Source organism: Cyanistes caeruleus, chromosome 6 (assembly GCF_971803275.1).
Source record: "Cyanistes caeruleus chromosome 6, bCyaCae1.hap1.1, whole genome shotgun sequence".
Lineage (NCBI taxonomy): Eukaryota > Metazoa > Chordata > Aves > Passeriformes > Paridae > Cyanistes > Cyanistes caeruleus.
Window position 1 is genome coordinate 65,707,757 of NC_141706.1, and position 25,680 is coordinate 65,733,436.

The following is a 25,680-nucleotide window of genomic DNA, read 5'->3' on the forward strand; positions in this document are numbered from 1 at the left end:
TGCCCAGAGTAGAATTTGTGAAGGGATTTATTTCTTTTCTTTTTTTTCTTTGGAAAGAATTTTGTTTTCAGAACTCACCAACGAGAAACTGATGTTCTCAGCTAGAGCCAGAAACACTAAAAGCAGGTTCCCTGCCAAGCTCCACCAGTGCACCTTCATCCTGACCTGTCTTAACTCTGCTATTCCAGCCAGGCATCTGAGTGCACCAGCATGTGCATGTAATCGTGTTAAATAAAATCCCCGTTTTCATGATATGGGCAAATGCTCTCTTGGGACTGGACTGAAATTAGCTTTGAAGGAATTTTATTCTGATGTAAGGCAAAGCTGAAATTGGGTTACAAATGATAAAAATCTGAATACTTGCATTACACTGCTGTTCTCAAGGACCTGCTGCGGAACTCAAAATTTTTCTTAACAACAGTATTAGTGTGTTTCTTGTGCCAAACTTCCAAAAAACATTTCTGACATAAAAGGAAATAGCTGCAGCACAACCACACTCACAGCAGGGACCGCAAGGTGTTACTTGTAGAAATGAATGCATAATGATTTTCAAATGAACTTTTCTGGCATGTTTCTGTGGCCAGTAATGTGGTTTGATGTTTTTGTGAGTGCACAAAGCTCATATCTCCATAACCTATCTGCAGCTGTGCTCTAAACTTGTTTGGGGATACAGATCATCTGAGGCAAGTTTGATTTTTCTCTAACAGCTTCAAATTTTTTCTGCTTTCTGCCAAACATGGATGTGAAAAAAAGGCTTCTTATGAAAAATTATTCATGAGCAGCTTTGCTAACGTTTAACTGAGTTTTGAAAGACAAACTGAGTCCAACTGGTCAAAAAGTCTCTCAAAAAGCCTGTAGCAACAGGTGATTGTTTTTAAAAACTGCCTTTCTAAAAAGGATGTTTTTAAAAACTGCCTTTCTAAAAAGGATTTCTGGGTAGAGTCCCTTAAAGGCTGTAACTTGTTCTGGAAGAAATTTTGGAAGACATAATGTTAGAGATACACTTGCTTTGTTAAGAGAATGGTAGGGATTTGGGAATTAGCCATCTTCTCCTACATTTCTATTTCAAAAACACTGAGGAGCCTTGCACAGGCTCAGGCTCTGTTAGACTAAGAGCACAGTCAGTCTCAGCTTCTGTTCCAGGGGCCTGTGGTCTGCAGAGGCACCATGGGCAAATCCCAGCCCCAGCTTCTCCCACAGCTCCACTGGTTTTCACAGGGGCTGCTGAGTGCCCATTTGGCACAAGGAAGATACACTGGCAGCAATTAAAGGCATTTCCCATCTCAAAGGGGAAATAGCACCTGGTCTCCAGTTAGCAAACAGCTAAAAAATGAATTAAGCCAGATGTGTTGAGCCCTTGGTATTGACACACATGGCAGTGCAGACTTTAAAGTGTCCCTCCTGTGGCCTCTAGTTATACTGAGATCTTATTTCCCTCCTATAAACATCATGGAGAATGATTAAGCAACAGTACCCCATTTATATCCCACATTATGCCAAGAAAAGTTCATGGCTGTGTTGTTTGTTGAGTGACAGTACAATGGGTGGGTAATGTTATAACACTTATTTGTTATTCCATTAACTGTGCTAAACAGACTTATAGGGCAGAAGTACCTGGGAGAGTTTTATGTTTAATATTGTGCATTATTATTCTTTGGCTTATCTTATCCTTGTGTTAATTTGGAATCAATTTCTCCTTCACCTTAACCATTCTATTGATGAATCCCATTAACCCCAGTGGAATTACTACCATGAGTAATGCTCTGTCAGGTAACACTGGTTAGGGATGGAGGTACTGCTTTCTTAGTCTTTCCCCCAAGAAGTCAGTGCCTCTAAGTGATAAATCCTCATCAGTGGGTGTTTTAAATGGTTCTGGTGTGGAAAGAAGCAGGAGCTGAATTTCCTGGAGTTGGAAATATTGTCCATTGCTCCAATGAAGTCTTCAGTCACAAGTGTTCTGCATTTGTTTATTGCCGTCCCAGGATGAAGCTGTTCTAGAAAAAAAAGGAAAAGGTGTTAAACTTTTTGATTTGCCCACTCTTACATAACTGTGTTGTGGTATTATGCTTGTCACATGCTATGTGTGGTTTGGACTGTGCTTTTTTAAAAGGTGCAAATAAAAGAAGGAGGGTGGGCATGACAGTACCTTTCAGTTTAAGTGTTGGTTTGTTGACATTGAAGAGATATTTGTGCATGGAATCTACTGGGGCAGTTTCTCAGATGGAGCAATGTTTATCATTTAACATTTCCAAGGAAGGGCTGGAGGAAAGCTGAGAAAGTTTTCTTTAATGCAAACAATATCAGAAAACATTTAGATCTGTCTGGAGTAAAACCAAAAATCTACATTCTGCGCTTGGGCCATAGCTGTCTAGGAAATGAGGTGTACCTGTGCATGCTCCTGGGTGCTTTTTATTTAGATCTCTGACTTATTTGAGCTTGCAGATCTGTGGAAGTAGATTTTTAAACCCAGTGCTGTTTGTTTGTTGTTTGATGGGTTTCCTGTCCATCTGGGGCACTGTCTGTGTGCATGCAGTGACATGTGCCTGTCCATGTGTGTGTGTGCTCAGCTGAAGTGGGGATGGTGGGGCTGCTGAGTGGCAGATGCACTCAGTTGCTCCATCCCCTGACAGCAGCTTCACTCTCAAATAACAGCTTGCAAAGCTTTATCTGCAGATATCATCAGCTACTCACGAATGGACTCACAGAGTGGAGGCAGGACACACTTCCAGTTAAATTGGAAAGCACAGTTTGGGCAGCCGGACAGCTCCTTTTGACCACACAGCGGAAGGGGATTAAAAATTGGAATTACCCCAAAGTTCCTAGCACCGGCTGCATGTTCCACAGTACAGAGAAAAACATCAGAGGGAAAATCCCTGAGGAATTCACAGGCTAGATTACTAAGTGTAATATTTTATGCCAAATGCCATATTAGCTTTAGCCTAGAATTTATTCTCTATCCAATTTATGCAGATTGTTCTCTCCCAATTTACATTAATTAACAATCATACAATACTTGAGAGAGGATCACGTGAAGAAGAGCACTGAGCACATTCAGTTTTAGAGCTGTAACTTCAGAGGACAGAAACATCATGTTCCTTAAGCAGGACCCTGGTCAAGAAAACATATATGCACATATGTTACATATGTGTATACATAAATATACACACACACATATATGTACTTTGTTTCTGAACTGGCCCTTTTATGTTTTAGAGCTGGAAGACAACAAGGTTCTCAAAACATTAATGCTGGAAATGTAGTCATGAGTAATGGATTGAAGGATAGGATTTTGCACTAAACACTAACCATGGTTCTAATGAGTTTATAGAAAACTTTAGAACCAATTTGACCTTTTTAAAATTAGAGAAAAGATGTAATATAAAGTAATAATCTTATGTCTGTGAGACCTAGATCATATAAATTGTGAGATCCATTCTTCCAGCTGTGAAGTGCAGTGTACATCCAGCATGGCAGTAATATCTTTCTGATATAATTCTGATATTTGGAATTATGCTACATGTGGTGGCCCTGAGTTGTGTGTGGAATAGTTGTGGTACAGCCCATGGGCTGTTTTGTACCTTGGATGCAGAGTTTTTATGATGGCCAATACTCTGAAACTCGTTCAGGCAATAAATTTACTTGCCTTTGAGTTTACAAGGCAATAAACAGTTGAGGCCTTTGACCTCAACATTTACCAAATACATTTGCAGCAGTTGTGTTTATTGACAACTATTTATAGGGAAGTATTTTATATGGAATTTCACATGTGAAAGAGAACAGCTTAATTTTGCAGCTTTTATTCTTTCTGATTTTCATCTTCACTTCCTGTTTCCTTGACTTACTTTTAATAGCTGAAGTTGCAGGTTAATGCTGCAAAATACTCAGCTATTGACAAAACAGTCAATTTAAAGTTTTGTGACAGATTTTTAGATTTTCCTCTATTTGTGTTTTGGATCATTGAGACAAAGGTGTATGTATGCTACATTTTGCAAGGCATTATATAAGTTTATTTTAAATTTTCTCAGTTATTGTAATAGCCATTTGCTGACTTGAAAACATTTCCCACAGTTAAATGGGAGACTGTCAGGCCTGAAATAACTGGAAAGCAGAAAGGTAACAGCACTTTCATCCCTCCCTGAGACTGTCAGCTGAGCTCAGACCAGATCCACCTGAGTAACTGTTCCCAAAACAATCCTGGCTTTTGGAGTTGTCACTTTTAAAATTTCATTGGCACTGGCCGAGCCAAATCCTTGAGTTAATGTTTAATTTCAGGCCCATGAAGCATGAGATTTCAGTGTGACTGCTCTTAAGCTTAAAGATAAGGACATGCTCAAGTTCCTTGCTGGAAAGAAGCCAGCATACCTTTTATCTCACAGCATCATGCCTGTAAGATACTCATTTCAATCTGGTGAGCCTTGATTGCCTGAGTTCTTCTAGAAAAAGGATTTCAGATCCTGTGGAATTACAGCCATTCATATCTAAATAGCTCACTAGATTCCTGCCCCCTGTAAGTTTGCTTCATGCCAATTTGCAGCAGTTGAGGATTTGGGCAGAGTTTTGATCAGGAATTCTTTGTGCCTTTGTGTAATTTGGCTTTTTTTCCCTACTGCTGAAGTTTTAAACACTGGTATCTGCAGGCCAAATGCAGAAACATTTTGAAATATATTAGAAAAATCTTATTTATCCAGATGGTCAGACTCTCAGGTGGGTTACACAAAATACGTTTAGAAAGTAGTGTCTTAAGCTTCAATAAATCACCATAAATGGGTCCACAGTAGATTGTCATCCAATGTTGATTTTTATTCATGTGACATTAAAAAAATGGGCTGATTCTCTGGAGTGGGTCTGTCCACACAGGAAGAAGTTAATAAACAAGATGTTTTATGCATTTGGTGTGTTGAGTGTTTAAAGGGGTAAGAAATACAATTTATCAGTGCAGCCTCAGCTTGCTTTGTGAATTATGTTTACAGCCCATATCCCAGATTCACACCCTGGAGATCTGTGGAAATAATAGGAAATATCACTGGCTCACATTGAGGTGGTGACAAGTTGGAGTTGTGGGGTAGGACAGCACTTTCTTGGCACCTCTGTTTCTGCTTGATGAGGTGGCAGTGACACTGGGCTGGAGTTGAAGTCCTCTGATGGGATGGTGTGGGGGAAAGCCCATTGCTCTGTTGGGTTTTGGATGAGCCCCAGAACCCTCTCAAGGAAATCCCGTAGTGGGATGCCTGGGAAGCTGCCTCAGCGTGGATGTTTGGCTGAGCTCGCTGTGAAGTGCAGAGAAGGAATTGGGGCCCTCAGTCCATAGGGATGGAGGTGTGGAGCTTTGTTAGCACTAAATATGAGTCAAAGAAATAAAATGACATGGAGGGAACAAGGGGGGAGGAACGTGGCATGAGCAGCCTGACTGTGACAGTGTGAAGGGCAGCTCCAAACCTGTCAGCACAACCGTGTGAGGAGCAAGCCTGGATGCTGTTCCTGCTGCTCAAAGACTTTTCCACAGATCACCACTGGGGCCTTCATGTAAATCCTGCCCCCCATGTGGCCAGGGGTGACCTTATTCCTGCCTAGAGTAGTGAACATGAAGAAAAGGAGGAATCTTGTGCTTACTTGAGCTGACTTAAAAATTAAAATCAAATTGATTTATTTTCAGTCAATTTAAAAGCAAAGAGGCACTTTGTATAACTTAGTGGTTTACATGTTTAGGTAGCAGCATCTGCCTTCACTGTCTGTGTGTGTCTCAGCCATCATCCTCCACAAAAATACTAATTTCTAAAAAGCTCATTTCTATTTTATTTATAAGAAATAAATATATTAATTTTAAAATGAATTGTACACTTCTCATTAGCTTAAATTAAAATCACTCCTTTATCTGTTTCATCTTCCTTTGCATTTAAAACAGATTTCTTTTTTCCCTTTGCACATGTCTGTCCTAAAGCATTTCACATCCTGGGTGGAGGAGTCATACTTGAGAAGAGCCTTTGGAGGCCAGTGGAAAGAAATCCCCACAAATAAAGCCACAAAGCCTGAAGGAATTACAGCATCATCCCTAGATCCCACTGGCTGCCCTCTGGGATCACTCTGTGTTTCAGTGAAAGAAATCAAACAGGTGATCCTATTTGTGGTCCACAAGGATTTACTCAGAAAAACAACAATAAGGAAACTTAAAATGCATTAGAGTACTTGTGATCACAATTTGCTGTTGACTCTTTTCTGATAAAGCATTTAGATTTTTGGGTTTTATGCTGAAATTATTTATTTTTGTGGAAATCTGACTAAATCACAAAAGACATTTTATGCTGTTTTGTTTTTTTTAATATATTCTTAGGATTTTATTGGTTGAAATTCATTATTTTCTACTGGAGATTTATCAGAAATGTCTATCTTTCCTTGACATTTCCAGCAAGGGAAAAGCACTATTTGCCATCTTTAATACACTTCTTATATTTTCCTACTATTCACTACCTTTTAGCTTTTATATTTTCATCACCACCCAAAATTTAGGGGATGAAGGAAGAACTAGGTACACAAATAGCTGGAAGAGATCAGAAAAAAAAAGGACAATTGAGATTTCCTTTGGGAAGCTTCCCTTGCTGACTGGAGTTGAATCCCAGCTGCCAGGAGGTGGTTGCTGGATGTTTTTGGTGCTCCACAGAAATGACATCCCTGCAAGGTGCCCAGAGGGAAGAACCTTTCTGGACAGTGCCTGCAGCTCACAGGATCCTGCCAGCCTGTGAACATCACCCTTGTGTCATGGGTTTTACACTGATATTCCCTTTCTTTTCTGCATCAACTGGCCACCAGGAGTCACTGCAATGTCTAACATCCCTTTGCCTACTAATCTGTATTACTTATCCTTAAATTTAAGGAACCTTATTCCTAAATTTTTATTTTAAGTCTCAATTGGCATCCCCAGAAGAACTGAGACGCTTTGAGTGCATATTGCACTGATCTCTGTTACAACTTTTAACTGTTTTTTATTAGCAATACTCTCACTCTACTAGAAATGCTTTAATGAAAAGGACACTGTGTAAATAAAACAAAGAACCCACAAGCAAAACAAAGGTTTGTCCATTCTCATTGTGAGCCCAAGCAGGCTTTTGTCAAACACCTGAAATCTGATATGAAAGACATTTTTATATCAAATTTTGGCATCCCTGTAATTTTTTTCCTAAATCTGGCCAAGCCGTATGGCTCTCAAAAGATTTTAGTTCAAAGATGTTTAGTAGAGGCATTTTAGAGTTTGGCAGCCAAATTCTCTGAAGTTTTCATCTCATAATTTTTTTTCTTTGCTTCTAGTGCTGTCTCTTAATTACATAATCAGGATAAATAATAGGAAGAATCACTTGATGGGAATTCCAATGGAGAAAATGGGAGTGAAGTAGGAAGTACAGGTATCAGGAAACAACAGATGGTGAGTGGAAACTGTTAATTCTATTCTCACATATCTGTTGTAAAGACAAACTTTTTATTCAGTGTGATGTACTTGGATGTTTTGCTAAAAATACCCTAGGAATGCCTGAGAGAAAACAGATAAATCCATATTAAATTTGGAGTTTAAGGCCATGTACAGGATAAAGCCTTGGGTTGCATGTAGAATGGAAGAATAGAAAGAAGTTGAATAACTGCTTGGTTTTGAAATCACAGACAGCTCTGTCCTGGACAGCCCTAATTCTTTCCTCACAATGAATGAAATGGTGGGTTGGTGGAAAAGAATTGTGCATGATCATGTCATGGACACCTGACTCAAAAAAGGGCAGAATGAAGTTTGTGGCATTTCCTAACTTCTGGATTCTTGGCGTTGCATTGTTATAGTTATTTTTATTTTAAGGCAGTGTTTGGGTGTCATAAGTAAAAGCAATGCCTTCAATGTCTGTATTCCATCTTTAGCTCCAGAGAAGCATTCCTAATCATTTTCTGAATTAGCCTAGAGGGGCTTGTTTGTCAGACTTTCCGTCAGTGACAAATTGTTCACAGCAGCATTTTAGAAAACAAACCTCATGCCAAGTTTACAAACGATCCTCCAAGAGCTTGGGACAGTCACTTCCACACTCAGGACATTTCCATGCAGAACTCAGGAGGTGAGATGTACAGTAATGTAACTGGGATGTCCGTGTGGATTTGAGTGGCTTTCTTCTGGAAACTGCATTTGGATTTAATGCTTGAAATATTATGAAAGACCACATCCCATTTCCCTTGTAGTAAAAGGGCCCAGTCCCTTTGTCAGTGTAGCAGGAGCACTAATGAGGGTTCTGGCTCAGGGCTGCCATCTGTAAAAGAGTTAAACATATTCTGATCGTTGTTATATCATTAAGGGCATACTTAACCCCACCGACTTAATGAGGAACATACAGCCTTAAAGGTAATCACATACATAAGTGCTCTGCTGAAAAGGGATTGATTTAAACCTGATACAACTCTGTAACTCATCCTGTTCACCAAGCACCCATTCAAATTCCTTGCTTAACTACAGGGCGGGTGTACACCTTGTGGGCACTGCTTTGAGCAGCAGCAATGTGGAGCTCAACTGCTTCTCCCAGAGCTGTAGTAGCAAAATATGGCTGAAAAACACCTGCAGAGGTTCTTGATCATGAGGGTGCTCAGCTGTGATCCACAGGTTGCTGTGGTGCTCACCCAGAGGATTAAACCAGATTGCAACCTGCTCCTTCTTTTCAGGTAGCAGCACAGGAGCACAGAAAGCATGCAGTGTTGGCTTCCAGAGGTGTTTGGATAGTGAAAACCTAAGATCATGACTCCTGTTTTCCTTGTGGGGTTCCTGGACTTGCATTCCATGTGGCACACGCTACCAGGTGTGAGCTCCAGGGCAAATTATCAGCAAGGTGTAGCGTACCATCTCTGGAGCTGTTCCTCTGGCTTTCAGTCTGCATCTTCCCAACTCTCCCTCCAAAAACAAGATAACAATTAACAATCTCATCAAACAGATCCAGCACACATTTGTGACTTTTTTTTTCTTTTTTTTTTTACATAAGGGAATTATGTGATTCCTAGAGGCTTTTCTGCATGCATGGAAAACTGAGAGTCTCTGGGAAGTGCTATTCCTGCTATTTGTGTACACCATACCTTGTAGGGCAAGGTCAGGAAAAATTATCCATCCAGGCAGAATGTCTGAATACTACTCACCTAGTTTGCTTCCTTGCCAAGATAGGACTGGCTTTACCTACAGTTTTCCTGACAGTTTTGTGTTTATGTAAGTTTTTTCTATAATTTAAAAATAATTATTACCCTTTTCTTAATAGTGTCTCAGAACAAATGCACGATTTTTCTCCTGTCTGTTAATTCAAGGGCAGCAATCACAGTGTTACTGTGTGTGTTGTATCACAAGACAGAGACACATTTGGCCAGCAGACTGTAAATCCTCATGGGAAGTGGCACAAGGGTTTTCCAAACCTCAGAATTTTATGTTGAAAATAATTGTCTGGAAGGTAATAGTCCCCCAGAATGGACTAATAGCCTGTCAGGTTTCACGTTTCCTTGAGTCACTTTTGAATTCATAAAACATTCTGAAATACTCTGATCCAAATTTGGGGCTCAAAAATGTCAGCTTCACATGGGATGAAGCTTTTCACTGCAAGGTTTTATCTGAGGAGGATTCCTGTTTACCTTTCTCCTTTGGATTACTGGAGACAACCAGGTGAGTCAGTTTGTTTTTGCTGTCAGTGGAAAGCCCTAATGAGGCTGTGGGTGCTCTAAGTGTCCAGCTGCTAAAATACAGATGTTGTCCAACTAAACTGGATTGATCCAGATCCAGAATGGTATTTCCCTGGCAAGGTTTAGCATTCTTAATGCAAAGTGAACCCTCATAGCAGGGCCTCTTATACTGTAGGGTTTGTATTTTAATGAGGTAGATATTTAATCAATTTTAGGGTATACTGGTATCTGCCTTTTGCACATGTTTCAAATAACAATGAAATTTATCCGCAGATGAAGTAATTGAGGCATAGCCCGATTTCAGAAGGGTGCACAGCCCTTACTTCAGTGTAATTCTAAGAGATTGGGGATCAATCAAAATGTTTTAAAATTAAGAGTTTTCTGCAGCTGGGACACTCCCAAGTTGAGCTACTTTGGTTTCAGTTTATAGCTCAATTTTTTTTCCCCCAAGTCAAATGGTTTATTGTACCCAGGATTTTTTAACTGTCACATTTGAAAATGAAAAGTATCTTTAAAAACCCCGATATCCTGTAGAGATCTAAACCCATATTGAGCTGCGTGACCCAAACGTACCCTGAACTTTAACAGCAAGAAGTTTAAAATTGAAATCCAGGTCCACATTTCACATGAGTTCCTATCCTTGTATGTCAGAATTTGAACACAACATTCAGCTAAAATACCTTGGAATTTGCCTTTGCTTAACTGCTCTCACATGAGTTACAGCTCTGGCAATTGTTTATTGCCTCTAAGCATGATTTTGGTGATTATTTAGAAAATAACCTTAATCCTTGTTGTTGTTTTGCTTTATATCTTATCTGTAAATGTTGGAATATTTGAGATCCAGATATGGATTGTTGGGCCAGAACCATGGCCAGATTTTCACAGGGTTGCTTTACAAATCCTCTTACTTTTGTAGCATGTTTTCAAACTTTCTCTGTAGAAGTGTATTACTAACTTTTCCTTTGAGGTCCAGTTTCTGATACATTTTCTTGCAGTAATACCACATTTTTGGACTGGGAGCTGTTCATTCTGGGAATAAAACAGGATGACTTTGGCCATCAAGGTCTCATCCAAGACCCACGGAGTACAATGGAGGTATCTCATTGCTTAGTGGGGCTTTATATGTGGTTGAAGAACAGGATAATCAAGTCATCAAGAGTAAAAATTAACACAAATTGCATTAAACTGTAGTTGAACAGTTTATTTTACTGTGTCTCACAATGATGTAGGTGGTTTCTGTGCTGGATTCTGAACTTTATAGTTGACAGTTTATTTGGAATCTTTCTGCTAACAAAGAGTCTCATCTGACTGAATGTCAAGTCTTAAATGCATTGCTCAAATATTCCTAGATGGATTTCATGAGAAAATTCCAGGGGGGTTATTACAGGATTGGGTCCTACAGTATGGATCCTATAACACACACACAAATGAAACTGTATTAAAAGAATTACACTGAACAGGAAAGCATAGTTTAGTTTTAATGCTATTTTCAATGATTTGGAACAAAACACTTAAAGTGTTTCAGTGGTTTTTTTGCAAGTTTTTACATGGTTTTCTATTAAAATTTTCTTTCCCATTTGAAAGAATTTACTTGGCATCCTTCCTATTGATTCAAACTGCTGTGAAACAGTGTTTCAGTAGGAAAATCTTAAAATAAGCCTTATACCATATTTTTCAGAATTCCATCTCTTTCAGAGGGCATTGCTGAGTGGAGTCATTCGATGTAGAGTGCACATTTTCAAAATTTCTTCAAAAAGTGTTTGTTTGAGGATGATGTGTGCAATTCAGAGATAAATTATAAATTACATCTTTAGATCTTGATTAGCAGTAAGCATAAATATCAGGTTCTGTAACGGGACTTAGCAGCTGGCAGCTAGCATGACACTCAGTGCTTATCACTAGTTCTTTCTCTCCCTGGAGTTATTATTTATTTAGTTTTTCTCCTTCACCTGCCTCTTACTCAGCCCACAATGTCCCACATAGGTTATACCTTGGAGCAGGTGGGAGCCAGGCTGGCCTGGGGGCTCAGATTCCCTCCCTCTCCCTGTGGTGGTCCTGCACTGAACAGGATTACTTTTTTGAGCCCTTCAAGGTAGTAGAGATGAAATTGGGGTCACTCTGGACACATTCACTAAACCTTCAAGTTCCTGATGTGCTGATGGCTGTAGTTTAGGACTTTCCATGAGCAAAATTCTCTTATAGAATATTATTTGCAGGGTAAATTACAATGTAGTTAAGTGGAGAAAAACTCCAAGCAAACCACAACAATTATTTAGCAAAATAAATATTTGGAAAGGTGATCTTAATTGTTCCCTTTTGTGCAGCATTAATGGAGTTACCTGGGGAAAGTGAAAACACATTGTCACACCTATTCAACTTTAAAAAGGAAAAGGAGACATTTTACAGAGGAGAAATTTTCCTCACGTGAAATATCTGACAGCAGCTACTGATCCCATACAGGGGGAGCACAAGAGTTGGAGATGCAGTGTTTTAGAACAGAAGATTCTCTGTGTTTTGTGTTTTCTATCAATAAATGAAAATAGAAGTTTGTGGTTAGAATATGACTTTAAGTGCATAGATAAGAGCCCAAGTAAATACTAGCACTCCTCCATTCCTGAGGGAAGTTGGTGGCCTGCCCATATAATTTGCTGATAAAGTCCCATCTGTTAAAACAAAGTCCTGCAGCACAAGTAATAAATTTCAGGCAAAGACCATGAGAGGTTATATTTGCATGACAGTCTTTGCTGAGCTTTATTTTAGACCAGAAAAAGTATGTGAAACTGAAATAAAGATTATAATATCGGCTTTAAGTTAGCTTTACACTTTTGGAGACCAAATGAGAAATCCTGCTCCGCTTTATTTCCCTGGTAAACAGTGTGGCATGCTAAACTGTGAGGAGAATAAAGTCATAAGGAAAACTCTGCTTCACAAATGACATACGTAGAAAAACAGCAGATGTCTGATGAAGTAAAGACTCAACTTATTGCCAAGTCTTTGGAAAACAAAATTAATTTCCTTTCGTCTTTGATAATGATGATGTAATGTAGTTAATAGGAAGAGCCTGCTATGCTCATGGAGTTATTAAAGAAGAAATGTTAGACATGCAGCAGGTCAGAAATATGGGTTTACTTACCAGGGCCTTTTCCATGAGAGCATTTATAGATGTGGAGGAAAAAGAAAGAGGATAGTGATGTGGAATGTTGCTTTATGTCTTATTTGAAGCATAAGATACACGTAATGAAACAAAACTTGTGAATGTTCTCTTAAGAAGTTCAGAATTCTAGTGATCTGTGCAAAGAAGAAAATGTTTTTTTTCTAGGCAGCTTTTCCTGTTGAGATATTACTGCAAGGAAATAAAATATTTTTCTAGAGTGAGATTAAAAAAAATAAATTATTTACCCTCTGATTTCCCCTGATCAGTGTTAAACCAAGTAAAAATGGTCGGTGAATGGATATGGTATTGGCTTATTTTATGTGTTGAAAATATCTCATCAGCCACAGCAACAAAATAGATTTGATTTTAACAAAACAATGTAGGAAATAGATGTGGTTGTTTATTTGCAATATCCTTTTTTAGTCGCTAGATGTCCCTGCCTGCTGGGAGGAACCAGGGGTGAGGTACCTGGGAAACAGAACAGGTGAAGCTCAAACCAAGGCTGGGCAGAGTCCTTGTGGGTATGGAATCATGGATCATTTAGGCTGGAAAAGCTCTCTAAAATCATCGAGTCCAGCTATTAACCCAGCATGTCCAAGTCCCCATACAGGGAGCTGTCTTGTTTAGGGATATTTTTGTTCTTTGTGTGCACTTAAATGGAAGGAGAGGTAGTGCTGGAATGTATTTGTATCAGAGATACAGGATGAAAATTAGGTTTGTTCATGAAAACTTTTGAGGAGCTGCTTACTTGAATGGTTGAAGCAATCAAGCTTGGTTTGGTACAGCCTTGGTGATTCAGTCTCCTTCCCAGTGATTAAGAAAATAGTTTTTACTGTTACCATAAAGGTGCTGTTTAAAATTGGAGCTTAATTGCTAAGACATGAGAATAACTACAATGCACATACATATATATACAGGCATGTGTGTGTATGTGTATTTATCTGAGAGAGATCCCACAGCCCTGCCATCAGTGGGGCTGATGTTTTTTTTAACAATGTCCATGACAACAATCTCAACAATAAAGTTTTCTATCATACAGCAGATTTTACATTGTGTGACATGACTACAAGTAGCCCCTAATTAACCAGAAAGCTAATGCTGAAGAAGATTTGCATCTATTTCTAAAATTTCTCCATTTCAGTACAAAATGCACACATTTTGATGAATCTGACTGCTGAACTCCACCCTGGTGTGAACAGACACAATGCTGAAGTCTTGTTCTCATGCAGGTTGTACAGTTGGCTTTTGTCGTTCCAGTAACAACCTGTTTGCTACAGATGGAAGCCAGGACTCACTTTGTGGAAGGTCAGCTCCAAGGAGAGCTGGGACAGATGTTGTTCCCTTGTCAGGACAGCTTTGGGCTTTACATATTTGACAAGTTGAGTGCAGATCACAAGTACAGAAAGCAGAGCAAAACATTGCAGAAGTGATTGTGGTTTCCAATTAACAAGTGAAAAATAGTGCCAGAGTTGAGTGTAAAATACCAAACATAACTCTCCAGAGAAAAAGCACATGTGACTGAAACAGTTCCCTTCAGCTGAAATGTGGGCATGGGGACTGCTAAACAGCTTTTATTGTAGAATTTTATTTTTTGCATATATGGCTAAAAGTTTATGGGCATTTACTTTAGCTTTAGTCTGCCCTATTCCCGATTTGACTTGCTACAGGTTGTTGTAAAAATAAAATTATTTTGGGTTTTTTGAATAGCTACAAAATTGTTACGGTTATTAAAACACACACAAGCTGTTAGACTGCATGTTTATTAAGCTTGGATACTTGTCCCTTTGGAGCCCACCTGCCAGTGAATATTTTGCTCCAAAAGAGTCAGTTAAAGTTCAACAAATTCATTTTGCAGTGGGTAAGTCATGCAGAGATGAGACCTGCTAAAATGCCATCAAAATGTTGAGAGCAGTCTTAGTTTGCTTCACTAAGCTGAGTTTCAGGAGTGAATTTTATTGATGTTGCAGACTCAAGGAAGCACCTTATCCTGGAAAGCTGCTTTCCAGCCCATGGAATTCCCAATCCTTTTAGGAAATGAAAATCTGAATGTTCTTTGTCATGTACCTGATGAGTTCAAACCACTCTCTGTCCACCCACCTCCCCTCCCACAAATACTTTGTGGGTAAAAGAATTCCAAAGAATAATTTCTATTGTGCTGTATTTGTTTAGATTAGGGGACCCAGGGTTATCCAGCTGATCAAGAGCTCTTAAAATAAAATGGATCCTTTGAAATTCTTGCATTTAGTACATATTTGTTCAAATTTCAGCTGGATAACTAATTTTTTTTTTTTTATTGTGCTAATGGATTGTTATGCATATGTGGAAGCCATTTACTGCATGCCCTAGGTGGAAACAGACTCGTATTTCATCTCTGAATATTTAACACTTAATAAGGTAACCACCTGCTTTTAAACTTATTCCAACATATTTGAAAGGCCTTTACTGCTCATTGTGAACACCAGGATTATTTTTGATCTCCTGTATTGAAACAAATAACCAAACCAATTGAAGCACTAAATAAAAAATAAAATAAAAAAATTCTAGCCCCTCTATTTTTCACTAATTCAAACCACTTTATAATGTTATAAATCACTTAGAAGGAGTTCTGTAACTTTAAAAGCTAAGACTGCACATAGTGAGAGTTTGTCCTTCTCACCATGACACAGTGAAACCATGGAGTGTGGAGCAGGGTGAGGGCAGGTGTTGAGCTCTGCCTGTTCCCTTCAACCCTCACCAAAGCAGTCTGGAGCATTCCTGTTGAAACCTCAGACCAGGAGAAGCAATTCCCTGCATCTGTTCCACTTTGCCCCCAGATTTTGTCATGGCTCATGAACCTGCATCTGGGGAGGATGAAATTGGCAGGGAGGCATTGTGGCTGGAGGCCCCGTACTTGCTCCTCGCTTTGGAGCTGGCTGCTCAGGACTTCAAACAGTTTGAGAAGTCTAATTTACTGGGATTGGCATGGCTGAGGAGCAGGATTAGGTTGGAGTAGTGGTTTATGTGGGGGAAGTGTTACCTTAATTCAGCATTTCCTGTTCCTCTTGGTTTTGCTGTTTGATTTTGATGATGACTATACAGGACAAGAACATGATTAATACCATATTATCGAGCTCTGAGATGCCAACCTTCTTCAGGCAGTGCCAGCATGGCTGGGGATTACTGAGCTAAGTCTTCCTTCTGGGAATAGTCATCCTATTGCCATTCCCCAGTGCAGCCAGCTGCCAGCTTAACACTCTGTTGGCTGCTTCAGTGCTTCAATTCTGGTGATTATTTGCAAAAACCCCACATTTCTTTCCAGTTTCAAAGCATGGCAGTGTGAATGTGGGGAGAAAAAGGAGGGAGGACTGCCTTTGGTTTGCTGCTTATTGGATGGGGTTGAACAGTGCATTTTTCCTGTGGAAAGGAAGGTTTAAGACGGGTTTGGATAAGGAGGTGAAAGTGCTCGTGGCTGGCTTGAGTACAGCAGAAAATGTTCTATTGCCTGGCAGCTTTATTTCCAGGGCAATAATCATCATTTTAATATCAGCTGTGGCAGTATCCTTAAGGTGGGAAATATGGAGGTGGCAGTAGGCTTCTGGACCAGTTTTCTTTAGGCCATTTGGTCCCTTGAAAATAAGGGTGAGAACTTCCTTCCAGTGCAGAACTCCCTTTACACCCTTCCAGAACATAAAGAAGATTTATGAGAGAGCTGGAGAGGGACTTTGGACAAGGGGGGGAATAGCTTTCTATTGACAGAAGTCAGGGTTAGATGGGATGCTGGGAAGGAATTCCTTGCTGTGAGGGTGGTGAGGCCCTGGCACAAGTTGCCCAGAGCAGCTGTGGCTGTTCCTGGATCCCTGGAAGTGTTCTAGGCCAGGCTGGACAGGGCTTGGAGCAATCTGGGACAGTGGAAGATGTCCCTGCCAATGGCAAAAGTTTGGAACAAGATGGTATTTAATGTCCCTTCCAATCCAGACCAGTCTGTGATTCCACACACTTAAGACAGTATTTTGTGGATAGCCGGTGTGCTAGAAAGGCAACAACCTGCCCACATTTGCTGTGGGAAAGAAGTTGTGCTGCAGCCCTTGGTACCACCTGGAGGTTCTTTGATGCCAAGGCTCCAAGTCCAAATGGGCTACAATGCCACAGCCAGCTGGGAAATGAGGAAAGCATTTATCTCTGAGGCTGGGTCATCACATGGATGCAACACAACCTTTTGGCTTATCAGAGATGGTAGAAAATGCTGCTCACAGATGTTGCTGTGAGAGAGCTCAATATCAATAAGGAGAAAGAAAACTTCCAGAACACGGATCCTGATAATCCACGAGCACGTGTCCTCGCTCCGAAAGAAATGCAACGCTCCTTGGAGCCTTTCCCTCTGCCCGCAAGCCTAACCTCTGTCCTGCTGAGCCTTAGCCCTGGCCAGCTCCTGCTCTTCCACGTGCTAATCTTGGCGAGACACTGGGACAAGTGAGTGTCTGTTGTGTTATCCTGGGCTGTAAACAATAGGCAGAGCCACGTGTCATCTCCAGGCTCTCTAATCCAAACAGTGGCGTGAGCGCCTGTGCGCTGTTGGGAGCAGTTTTGTGGAGTGCTCGGCATGCGAGGGGGACAAAGGGTGCTCGGCCTGCCAAATATCCCGAGCACAGACGAGGCTCACTCAGACACGTGTGTTGGACAAAAGCAGAGCAATAGTGGCAGAAGGATCAGCAAAGCAGCTTGAGTTGCTACAGCCACTGGTTTTCCTTCTTTTGATGCAGAGAATAGAGAATAATGTTTTTAGGAGAATGCTTCCGCATTGGGGGAGCTGGTGGATGTCAAAAAAGGGTGATATCAGGGAGGGACTGTCAGGGTCATTGATGATGTTATCAGGAAAAGACTGTTCTTTTGTTCAGACTTGCTCTTTTTGTGTAAAACTCAGGATTTTTGTGAAGCAAATAATTTCTGTGATCTCAGAGTTTGCTCTCCACTTCTGGACTGAACCAGGGCTTTTGTGAAGCAGATGAGTTATTTCAACTCCAGGGTCAAAAAGGTCAAAGTCTTTTTACCCTTAAAATGAAAAAGATTAAACTCTGGGCTTTGTACAGCAGAGGTTACTAAAACAAGGAGAAAACTTGGTTCTTTTCCTGGGTTTTGAAAGAAATCTGGTGTGTAATATTGAGGAATTTATTTCACTGCTGTGCCTTTCTTTAACCATCTGTAAAATGGGAGTGATACTGCTTCTGTTATGTCAGGTGTCTTAGGAAGTGTAGGACAAATGAGCCAGGGAACAAGCCAGATGCTGATTGTATTGGAGGATCTTTCAAAGCTCTGAATCTGACAAATCCTAACTGCTCACGGATCTGTCATTTTCCTTCACTCCCAGTGTCAAACCTGTGCAGAATAACTGGAAGAAGTTCTGGGCTGGGAGAGTGGGGAGGCCTCAGCACAGGCTGCCCAGAGAAGCTGTGGCTGCCCTGGAAGTGTTCAAGGGCCAGGCTGGATGCAACCTGGTCTAGTGAAAGGTGACCCTGCCCATGGCAGGGGGTTGGAATGTAATGAGATTTAAAGTTCTGTCCAATGCAAATCATCCTGGGATTCTATGAATCTCAAATTCTGTTTTCATAAGGAAACTTATAAAATGTTGCAAACTTCCAGTGATGGGCTAAACACAGCTTCACCATTACGATTTTTTGTTTTCTTGGAAGGGTAAAGAATGCACAGATTTTGTAGCTTTAGCTGCCACTTATTTTAAACAATTCATCCCTGCCTGTAACAGGGAACAAATTATCTTGAGCAGCATGACACTTTGCATATTTTCAGTATATTAATCTTTTTAGAGAAAACAGAGCTTAAGCTTTTAAAGCAAGAGCAAGCAAAGCGTAGTTATATCCTTTAACAGTCCTCCCGTGCTCTACTTTCATACCCAGTTATCACCTCCCTCTTTCTTTTGTGGATCACAAAGAAAGCTCAAAGCAATCCTCATGCTGGGCACTGGAAGTGTGTGGGATCAGCAGGCAGTGCCTTGCTCTCCTGTGGATACAGCGCAGAGAAAAACAGGTGAACTTTGGTCTTTGCTTGGTGGCAGGATTCCTCACAAAACCTATAACCAGCAAGAGTTAATTAGATTCTGTATCAAGCTAGATGTGGTGCACCCCAAGACATAGATCACATATATTGTCCTTTTCTGCTTCCTCTGCTGCATCTTCCTCTGCATCCTGTGAACACTGTAGGAGAGAGTCCTTAGTGATGTGCTGCTAATGCTGTGTGTGTGTGCTACACAGGCTCTTGCTGCAGGAATGCTGACACAAACAAAAAGGAGATAACTTGGAAATTCTATTGCTCCATTTATGTTATTATTGTAGTTAATGGTCTGTCAGCATTTCCATTATAAATCCCTATTTTCAGGGTTTTGTAACTCAGCCGTAAAAATTCTCTCCAGGCTGAATTTGGCATATGTGTTTTCAGCCTGAGAGCACATGTGTTGTTTTTTTTTAACAAGTTTTTTTTAAAAAATAGAACTGCATTCACAATTTTTAAGATATAGAATTGCCAGAAAAAAAAAAAAGCACCAACAAAAAATAGGTGATTGGTTGCAGATGCTTTCTTTGCACTCGTATAACTCAAAAATTGCTGAGTTATTTCAGCTGTAATTGTGGGTATGTGTAAGGTTAAAATGGTGGATTTAGTACTATTCCTTTCTTTATGGTGTTGGTATTTGACAAGCAAATAGAAAACAGACCTCGATACTGTATACACATCTGAGCTGACCTGGGTGTAAACTGACCTCCCAAACCTGCCCCACGCTCCCCTCGCCGAGGCCACATTGCTCCAGTGTCAGCACAATGCGGATGCTGCGAGAGGAGAGCGGGGACCCGAGTTTAGACTTTGCTGGGTTTCTTTACTCCATCACTTCCAATGGGTATGTGCCAGTCTGTGGCTTCAGAATCCAGAATCCCCGTCTGCCAGGTGGTGTTAGGAATAAAGAGCTACAATAGACACGTGTTCCACGCGCTCTGAGGCCCAGCTTTGTCCACCTTGTTTACAGAGGGCCTGCCCTGTGTCTGAAATCACCCCAGAGAAGTTTACACAAAGATGAGTGTAAACCACATGTTTTACACCAAAGCATCTGAAAAGAAACAAGGGGAAAGACCAAAAGATTATGTCTGAATTCTTTGCTGTCTGCACACACAGATTTTCCTTCTGTTCTCTACACAGTACTTGTAGCTTTTCACTTGGGTTCTTTCACCATGGCTGGAACAGAAAAGGATGAGCAGCATCCAGAGACATTTTATTTTAGAATCTCCAGTTTTTCTAATTACTCAAATGAACTTGCTTCCAAATGAATTGATTATCTCAAGAACAGACTCCAGGAGCAGGCTGCAACACAGTCCATAGATTTTTAATTTCTCTTGCATGTAGGGTGCTTTCTGCATAACATTTTACATAAAGCCATCTCATGTCTTCCTAAAAATGAGCAGTTCCTTTCATGCTTTCAAGAAAGTGTACAATAATTATAACAATTCCATGCCATAGTGATTCCTACCATTACTGTACTTTGGCATTGTAAAACCAGTGGTCTCTATAAAGGTATGTCAAATAATGATGATGGAAATTTATAACCTACTTTATGGTTTTTCTTTTGGGTTTTTTTTGTTTTTTTTTTTACCTTATCAGATAAATCTTTTTGTAAGTATTCAATTCTTTACATTTTTGCTATCCATATTGAATTTTCTCCGTGATGTTTTTAACATCCTGTGATATATAACATCCCATCATATCTTAAACATTCCTTTACATCAGTATGAAAGGTCATGTACTTGGACTGTTTTTCATTTCATGAACATCTGGGCTTATGAGATTAACAGAACAGTATAGCATTGCCTTCTTTTTGGTCTCTTTTATTAATAACTTGTGAATAACACTTGTCTTCTACCATGTGGATTATACTTCTGTTGGGGTAATTTCCTCGCTATAGTTCTGCTATAATGGCTGCTAGTTAACCCCTTACTCACAACTGCTGCTGCTACCAGCTCAGATGTATTTCTTCTTATGTTCAGATATATTGTCCTGTATGTTTCCATTGGGTAGGAACAGGTCATTTCCCCAAACACAGGCATCTTGCACCATTTCCACATAAGGAATCCCACCTGGGATCCAGCTGTCACTCTTCTGGAGGAGGCCTGGGGCTCCTGGAGGTCATCTGGTGTATCCCCCAGCCCTGTGCAGATGTCCCTGAGGCTGAAGGTATGTTCAGTGGCACTGGGTGCCCGTGTTTTTCAAAACTTATTTTTATATCTGTGGTGCTCACAGTCAGGAATTGGGGTCCTCCAACAGTGCAGTGGGATGGCCACATGATTTAATGGTGAGGGACTTCAGACAAGGGCCTGGAGTGACAGAACAAGAGGGGAATGGCTTCCTAGTGACAGAAGGCAAGGCTAGGTAGGATATTGGGAAGAAATTCCTGGCTGTGAGGGTGCTGAGGCCCTGGCACAGGCTGCCCAGAGAAGCTGTGGCTGTCCCTGGATCCCTGGAAGTGTTCCAGGCCAGGCTGGACAGGGCTTGGAGCAGCCTGGGACAGTAGAAGTTGTCCCTGCCATAGCAGGGGGTGGAACTGGATGATCTTTAATGTCCCTTCCAACCCAAACCAGTCTGTGATCCTGTTATTTCTCATTAACAAAACCATGAAACAGGAATGAGAATAATTTAAAATGTGTGATAGTAAAGGCTTTACCTGATTGTTTGTTGGTTTCATATTCAGCTGAGAACTCATGGGACATGAGAGATGATCTGAAGTCATCTAAAAGGCCATAAGTAGCTTTTCTATGCATAGACACATTGGTCAGAAAGGACCTTAAAGACCATCTCATCATTAATTAAATTTTTTACTGGAGTTTAATTGTTAGAAGTGTGGAGGAATTTGTTCTGCACCTGCAAACAGAAAAACATTTAACAGAGGACTACAAACCTGGAGACAAAAAGCCTCCATAGTGTGTCACCAATCTTTTAATCCCTTATTTCTTCTCTGTGTATTGTGTGTTTTGTGGCTGTATTGTATTTCCCATAGCAATTCCATGAAATTTGGCCACAAGATGGCATCTGATTTCATAACCTTCTTTTAAAATATCACTTTTTAAATTTTTTTTTTATTTCCTTGATGGAGTAATGCCCAGTTTTCCTGCAGCAAATTATAACCTACTTTCCTTCTGCCCTAGGGAATGCCTTCAGGGGAAAATGCAGTAGGATTTTCCATGGCATTCTTAGTTGGAACCACCAGCAGAGATGATGGGTGATAGTTGTGAATACTCTGCCCAGTAACCCCACTTCTCCACCCTTCCAGGGTGTAACTGTTGCCTCTGTCATGATTGTTGCATGGTAAATGAGAACTGACAGAAAAACTTCAGCTCATTTCATTTGTGAAATGATCCAGAGTCCCTTAAAGCTGTTGGACAAGCTCCCACTGACATAGAAGAAACTTTGCCTGAGCCCCTGCTTACAGAAAAATATCTTACAATTTTTTAATTCTAACTAAACTGCCCAAAGTTAGGGGTTATGTGTTTCTTCTTTTCTGCTTCAGAACATCTCCCATGTCCCTGCATTTGAGGAATGAGGAGCAAACAGATTTGAAGGATGAACAGACACTCCAGCCAACTCTTCTGAGAAGACTGGGGATTCTGCCTCTGCAATGGCAGGAGAAATGGGTAACTGGGATTTATCAGGGGATCAGACCTACAGCAAACTCCAAGAGTTGGTTTCTGAATGGGAGTTGGGTTAAGCAGTATCTTAATTTGCAAAGAGAGATGTAAATTATTCAAAAATTATTCAAATAGGTTTAGCTTAACTGTGAAAACCAGATTCAAGGCAGCTAAGCACTATTTAGATAACATTCTGCTGGGAAACTACTGGATGATGTGAAAGAAGCTATATCACCTTTTTCTAAGGAACTTTAGCAAATAACAAAATTGTGAATTGCTCTGGAATATTTTATCACAGCTGACCTTCCAGCAACTTAGAGAAGGCAAAGAGTGAGAACCATAAAATTCTTAGTGGCTTTTGCACGTGTTTGTTCATTGCAACCCTGACTCAGAAGCTCCACACCCCTCTGATTGTTGGAAGCTGGTGGGGTTCAGACAGAGCTGTGCTGTATTTTGCCTGGGTCCTGCATTCACAGAATCCCAGAATGGTTTGGGTTGGAAGGGACCTTAAAGCTCCTCTCATTCCAACCCCTGCCATGGACAGGGACACCTTCCACTAGACAAGTAATTCAGAGCCCCATCCAGGGATGGGGAGTCCACAGCCTCTCTGAGCACATTTTTCCTTCAGTATCTGCTAGCCTCTCCCCTCTTCCCTCTCAGGGACAAGGATCAACTCAGTAGATTTTGGATCTGACATAGTGGGCAGTTTCTGTGCTCTTCCTTAAGCTGCTGTGGCTTTAATCCTAATTGATGTCTATGATTCTGTTTTGGGGTTTAGAAACGTGTGTGTACAAAGACTTCCATTCAGAGCCACACAGTCCATATCCTCTCCACTGGACAGCCACAGAAACCATTTCCTCTCTGTTTTGCAACAGATTATTGAAACAGGAACTGTAGCACCTGTGCTCTTGGCTCATCAAAGGAAGCAATACTAGAAGGTGCCAAATGCACTTTAATTTTTTTTAAATAAAAGCTCAGTAGAATTGCTCCAATTCAGCTGGAGAAAGAAGCCTCAGAAACACTGCAGAACCAAGTGTCCTCTACAGCCCACCAGGAAGGACTGTAGGGACTCTTCACAAATTACAGACTACAAGGTAAGAACCTCTGTGAGCTGGTCTGGAAGAGCATGCAGGAATTTCAGAGATGGGTGGAACAACCCAGGGAATGTGGGACTGTAGATAATAGTTCATCCTCATTGTTGTTGCTGAACTGATAAATTAAGAAAAAGAGATTTATCTGTGCAGTCTGGTAACCCTGTATGAAATGTAGAAGAAAAGGTAAATAAATCATAGAATCATGGAATTGTTAAGGTTGGAAAAGACCTTTAAGGTTATCAAGTCCAACCTTTAACTCAGCACCACTACCATGTTCACCAGTAAACCATTTCTTCAAAGTGCTCACAAAAGAGAGGTGAGCACCAGGCACAGTGATAATGCCTGAAGCAGTAAAAACGATTTTTAAACAAGAAGTTTGGCAAAGAGTGGAACAATTAATCATGGTCCTCTTATTGGTGTGTGTCACTGGATTTTCTGAATGAAATTTTTCTGTGTTTGAGGCAGTGCTAAAGCCTCTTTGCCCTGTGCATTGTGAGGGCTGAGTTTGTCCCACAGGTTTTTCTCAGTGGTGGGACACTGCCAAACTCTTTTAGAAGAGGTATCTTTTAAAACATTGAGTGTCTTTAATTTCTCTGAAACCTCTTCCTCTCAGTCCAGGCACCAGTGACTGAAATGTGCAAGTGAGGTTGTTTATGGAGAGGACAGACCCTGTATGATCAGAGGGCTGAGCTAAACCCTCCTTTTTAAAATGACATTTTATCATTTTATTTAAGCTCTGTTAACTTCATTAAATGTCTGCTGATACTCACCCTGGCATCTTAGAGACTTGTCTTTATTCTTATTGCATTCCACAGAAGTAAGGAAGGGTTGATGTCTTATTTTTCACTGGGACAACTGGAACAGAGAAATTTTAACTGAGATGGCAAAGCTATTTAAGTGTATAATTCTGAGCATTAACTTAAGGCTCTGTAAAACTAGTCCCCTGAAGGATATGGAACCAAATAATTTGCTCAAGATCACACTGAAATTGTGTATCAGAGTGTGGGGCTTGACTTCCCTGCACCTGAATGCCCTTCTCCTGTTGGAGACAGGGACTGTACTGCACAGCAGGTGGGGTGGGAAGGAGAATGGAGCCAACCTGCTCCAGCTGCTCTCCTGCCCTTCTGCCCTGTCCCAGCCACCCCAGCTGTCCCAACAAGGTGCTTGTGGCAGTCCCATGCCAGGCTAATGGAGCAGGGCTATTTTAAAGGGTGTAAATAGCAGACCTTTGCTAATTCTGCCTGCTCTCCAGTGCTTCCATGAGCAATTTTCCTAGGAAGCTGACAGGGCTGAAGGCTGTCCCATTTTCCACAGGTATTGCTGGATCTGGGAGAGGATGTTTGCAGAGTCTGTAACTTTTGCACATTTCCATTCTGCCTGAGCCTCCCTTCATCTCTCTGCGGTTGAGAAGTGAAGAAAAAGCTGCTGTTGGCAGAATTCGCTTTTGTGCTGAGATTTGGCCTGAGGAGCTCAAGGGTGTGTTTTGGTGAGGTTTGCTTCAGGTAATTATTTGCCTCTTGGTGCACTTGGTGGTACCAAAGCTCTATGTGAATGTTAAAGAGTGGATTTTCAAAGAGCTTAGAGCTAGTCTAGAGAATATTCCAGCTAACAATTTATTTTGAAAAGAACTGACTCTCTTAGTGAGAGGGGCTGTCTTTGTTTGGCATGGAGGAGTTTCAAACTCTTCCACTCCAGGTCTTAAGGAAAGAGATGACTGCAACACTGAGGAGCTAAGGACAGCTATCCACTGACACCTCCATTTTCAGCTTTCCACATCTGGTTAAGTGCATTATGGCATTTTTGCTTTTACATATGAATCATTAGCTCTTGGCTGTGGCCTGTAGGAAAAAGAGACAGCAATTTTCATGTGCCTGTCCATATTCTTATACAGAAAGGGGATAATATTTTTCTAAAATACACTGTTTGAATGCTGCTGCTACTTCTCTCATCTAAGGATCTTCAAGTTCTCTGCAAATTGTAATCAAACCAACTGTGTGATGAGACAATTCAAAGAATAAGGAGAAATATCAGTTCAGCTTCCATTTATTTTATGAATCAGTAGAGAAACACGTATTCCTTTCCTGCTAAGCAATGAGAAGTTCCTGTTTTA

The 25,680-nt window shown here is 40.7% G+C and overlaps 1 protein-coding gene across 1 annotated transcript in view; it reads left to right on the plus strand.

Moving 5' to 3' along the window:
- Positions 1 to 25,680, plus strand: part of BMP4 (bone morphogenetic protein 4) — a 177,484-nt gene that overhangs the window by 7,207 nt on the left and 144,597 nt on the right. Inside the window, exons 3-8 of the mRNA XM_086892270.1 lie at positions 5,939 to 6,109; positions 7,300 to 7,414; positions 10,665 to 10,764; positions 22,359 to 22,482; positions 23,352 to 23,570; positions 24,885 to 25,072. The gene's annotated coding sequence lies outside the window, so the exon portion shown is untranslated. The remainder of the gene's footprint in view (positions 1 to 5,938; positions 6,110 to 7,299; positions 7,415 to 10,664; positions 10,765 to 22,358; positions 22,483 to 23,351; positions 23,571 to 24,884; positions 25,073 to 25,680) is intronic.